Source organism: Neovison vison, chromosome 12, assembly GCF_020171115.1.
Source record: "Neovison vison isolate M4711 chromosome 12, ASM_NN_V1, whole genome shotgun sequence".
In the NCBI taxonomy this organism is placed as follows: domain Eukaryota; kingdom Metazoa; phylum Chordata; class Mammalia; order Carnivora; family Mustelidae; genus Neogale; species Neogale vison.
In genome coordinates, this window is record NC_058102.1 from 67,534,750 (window position 1) to 67,539,762 (window position 5,013).

Sequence of the window (5,013 nt, forward strand, 5' to 3'; positions counted from 1 at the left end):
CTGATTGCTGAGGCTAGGACTACTATGTTGAAGAGTAGTGGTGAGAGTGGACATCCTTGCCGTGTTCCTGACCTTAGGGGAAAAGCTCTCAGTGTTTCCTCATTGAGGATGATATTTGCTGTGGGTTTTTCATAGATGGCTTTTATTTTTTTTTTTAAGATTTTATTTATTTATTTTACAGAGATCACAAGCAGGCAGAGAGGTAGGCAGAAAAAGAGAGGGGAGGAAGCAGGTTCCCTGCCGAGCAGAGAGCCCAATGTGGGGCTCAATCCCAGGACCCCAGCATCATGACCCAAGCCGAAGGCAGAGGCTTTAACCCACTGAGCCATCCAGGTGCCCATTTAGATGGCTTTTATGATATTGAAGTATGTTCCCCCTATCCCTGCACTGCAGACTTTTTATCAAAAGAGGATGTTGTATTTTGTCAAATGCCTTTTCTGTATCTGTGGAGAGGATCATATGGTTCTTGTGCTTTCTTTTATTAATGGGGTGTATGACATTGATTTGTGGATGTTGAACCACCCTTGCAGCCCAGGAATAAATATCACTTGCTTGTGGTGAATAATCCCTTTAATGTACTGTTGGATCCTATTAGCTAGGCTCTTGGTAAGAATTTTGGCATCCATGTTAATCAGGGATATTGGTCTGTAATTCTTCTTGTGGGCGGGGTCTTTGTTTGGTTTTGGGATCAAAGTAATGCTAGCCTCCTAAAAAGAGTTTGGAAATTTTCTTTCCATTTCTGTTTTTTGAAATAGCTTCAGAAGAATAGGTATTAAATCTTCTTTAAATGTTTGGTACAATTCTTCTGGGAAGCCATCTGGGCCTGGACTCTTGTTTGTTGGGAGAATTTTGATTACTCCTCCAATTTCTTTGCTGCTTAAGGATCTGTCCATGTTTTCTATCTTTTCCTGTTCCAGTTTTGGTAGTTTATTCATCTCTAGGAATGCATCCATTTCTTCCAGATTGCCTAATTTGTTAGCATCTAATTGCTCATAATATTCTCATTATTGTTTGTATTTCTTCAGTGGTGGTTGTCCTCTCTCCTCTTCATTCATGATTCTATTTATTTGGGTCCTCTCTCTCTTTTTTAAGGTTTTATTTCTTTTGAAACAGAGTGTGCCCGAGAAAGCATACACAGGAGTGAGAGTGGGGAGAGGTAGAGGGAGAAGCAGAATTCCCACTCAGCAGAGAGCCCAGTGCAGGCCTCCATGCCAGGTCCCTGAGATCATGACAGAGCTGAAACCAAGAGTCAAATGCTTAATAGCCTGAGCCACCAAGTCTCCCCCTTTCTCTTTTCTTTTTGATAAGACTGGCTAAGGGTGTATTGATCTTATCAATTCTTTCAAAGAAACAGCTCCTAGTTTCATTGATCTGTTCTACTGGTTTTTTTTTTAATTTTATATCCTTGATTTCTGCTCTAATTATTATTTCTCTTATTCTGCTGGATTTAGGCTTTATTTGCTGCACTTTTCCCAGTTCCTTTAGGTGTAAGGTCAGTTTGTACGTTTAAGACTGTTCTTGCTTTTTGAGGAAGGCCTGTATAGCTATGTACTTCCTTCTTAGGACCACCTTTGCTGCATCCCAAATGTTATGAACTGTGCTCGCTTCGGCAGCACATATACCAAATGTTATGAACTGTCTGTTTTCATTTTCATTTGCTTCCATGTATTTAAAAAAAAATTCTTCTTTTAATTTCCTGGTTGACCCATTCATTCTTTTGTAGGATGTTCTTTAACCTTCATGTATTTGTAGTCCTTCCAGACTTTTTCTTGTAGCTGAGTTCAAGTTTTAAAGCATTATAGTCTGAAAATATGCAGGGAATGATCCCACGCTTTTGGTACCTGTTGAGACTCAATTTGTGTTCCAGTATGTGATCTATTCTAGAGAATGTTTCATGCACACTCGAAAATGTATATTCTGTTGCTTTAGGATGGAATGCTCTGAATATATCTGTGAAGTCCTTCTGGTCCAGTGTGTCATTCAAAGCCCATGTTTCCTTGTTGACCTTCTGCTTAGATGATCTGTCTATTGCAGTGAGTGGGGTGTTGAAGTCCCCTACTGTTATTATACCATTATCAATGTGTTTCTTTAATTCTGTAATTTTTGTTTATATAATTGGCTTCTCCCAAGTTAGGAGCATAAACATTTATAGTTGTTAGATCGTCTTGTTGGATAGACACTTTTATTATGATGTAGTGTCCTTTTTCATCTCAGACTACAGTCTTTTGTTTAAAATCTAGTTTGTTTGACAAACCATAAGTGACTCTTAATCTCACAAAACAAACTGAGGGTTGCTGAGGGGAAGGGGGTTGGGAGAAGAGGAGTGGGGTTATGGACATTGGGGACAGTATGTGCTATGGTGAGTGCTGTGAAGTGTGCAAACCTGGCGATTCACAGACCTGTACCCCTGGGGATAAAAATATATGACTATAATTATAAAAAAAAATCTAGTTTGTCTGATATAAGGATGGCTACTCCAGCTTTCTTTTGATGTCATTGCATGATAAATGGTCCTCCAGCCCCTCATTTTCAATCTGGAGTGTCTTTGGGTCTAAAATGATTCTTTTGTAGATTGCATATCAATGGATCATTAGGTTTTTTATTAATTTATTAATATTTTAAAACATATAATGTATTTTTATCCCCAGGGGTACAGGTCTGTGAATCACCAGGTTTACACATTTCACAGCACTCCCCATATCACATACCCTTCCCAATGTCCATAACCCCACCACCCTCTCCCGACCCCCCTCCCTCCAGCAACCCTCAGCCTGTTTTGTGAGATTGAGTTTTCTATGGTTTGTCTCTCTCCTGATCCCATCTTCTTTCACTTTTTCTTTTCCTACCTCCCTAACCTGCACATTGCATCTCCACTTCCTCGTATCAGGGAGATCATATGATAGTTGTCTTTCTCTGATTGACTTATTTTGCTAAGCATAATACCCTCTAGTTCCACCCATGTCGTTGCAAATGGCAAAATTTCATTTCTTTTGATGGCTGCATAGTATTCCATTTTATATATATACCTCATCTTCTTTATCCATTCATCTGTTGATGGACATCAGGTTCTTTCCATAGTTTGGCTATTGTGGACATTGCTGCTATAAGCATTTGGATGCATGTGCCCCTTCGGAACACCATGTTTGTATCTTTAGGGTATATACCCAGTAGTGCAATCACTGGGTCATAGCGTAGCTCTATTTTCAGCTTTTTGAGGAAGCTCCACACTGTTTTCCAGAGTGGTTGCACCAGCTTGCATTCCCACCAACAGTGTAGGTTTACCACATCCTTGCTAGCATCTGTCATTTCCTGACTTGTTAATTTTAGCCATTCTGACTGGTGTGAGGTGGTATCTCATTGTGGTTTTGATTTGTATTTCCCTGATGCTGAATGATGTGGAGTATTTTTTCATGTGTCTGTTGGCCATCTGGATGTCTTTTTTGCAGAAATATCTGTTCGTGTCCTCTGCCCATTTCTTGATTAGATTATTTGTTCTTTGGGTGTTGATTTTGCTAAGCTCTTTATAGATTTTGGATACTAGCCCTTTATCTGATATGTCGTTTGCAAATATCTTCTCCCATTCTGTCAGTTTGTCTCTTGGTTTTGTTAACTCTTTCCTTTGTTGTGCAAAAGCTTTTGATCTTGATGAAATCCCAATAGTTCGTTTTTGCCCTTGCTTCCCTTGCCTTTGGTGATGAATGGGTCATTAGTTCTGATACCCTGTGTCTTTTGATTGGACCATTTAGTCCGTTTACATTTAGAGTAATTAATGAAAGATAGGAATTTAGTTTCATTGTCTTATCTGTAACGTCGCTGTTCCTGTAGATTGCCTGTGTTCCTCTCTGGTCTTTACTACTTCTGGGCTCTCTCTTTGCTGAAAAGATCCCCTTTAATATTTTTTGTAGGGCTGATTTACTGTTCACAAATTCCTGTAGTTTGTTTGTCCTGGAAACTATCCAGAAAGGCTATCCTTCAGAATAGGAGAGATAAAGTATTCTTGGCTGCATATTTTTCCCATTAACTCATTGAGTATATCATGCCAGTCCTTTCCAGCAACTGGGTCTATGTGGACAGGTTTGCTGCCAGCCTTGTTTCTACCCTTGTAGGTTAAAGACTTCTTGTCCTGAGTTCTTTCAGAATTTTCCCTTTTTCTCTGAAATTTACAAGCTTCACTATTGTATGTCCAGGTGTACTTTGGAGGGGGTTTTCCTGTGCCTCTTGGACTCGAGTGCCTGTTTCCTTCCCCAGATTAGGGAAGTTCTCAGCTATAATTGGACTGTTTTCAGCCAGATTTTCAGCTCTGATGCTTGAGTACTCTGCTGCACTCAGGCACCCCTGTTCTTCTTGTGACACTGGGGATCCTGAGATCATGCAGTCTCACCTGGGATTCTACCTGGCTTCTCCACCTGAGCACCTTTAAGCCAAGGATGTCCCCCAGTGTAGCAGACTTCTAAAAGTTCTGATTTTGCCCTCCACTGCTAATAATACTTTGGGGTAGGCTCCTTAAGCCAGCCTCCCTCCCCTCAGCCATATTCTCTGATATTCTGCCACAGAGTCAGTCTCCGCACATCCTACCTTCCAAAAAGTGGTTGCTTTTCTTTTTGTAGAATTGCAGCATTTCTTTTCTCATATCTGATTTTGCAGGTATTCAGAATGATTTGATAAGTATGCAGCTGAATTCCAGGGACCAGATAAAATTAGGGATCCCTACTCCTCTACCGTCTTAATTCGTTCCCCTGACAGTTTATACTTTTTTAAAGAACATCTCCCTTTTTCTCCCCACCTCTCAACCCTTGGTAATCACCATTCTAATCTCTGTTATGATGAGTTCCATTTTTTAGATTCCCCCATTTGAGACCATGCAGCATTTGTTTTTCTGTGTCTGGCTTATTTCACTTAGCATAATGTCCTTCAGGTTAATTGATGTTGTCACAAGTAGCAGGATTTTCTTGTTTGAGTAATATTATAGATACTATATTTTCTGTATCCATTCCATCACTGACAGATACTTAG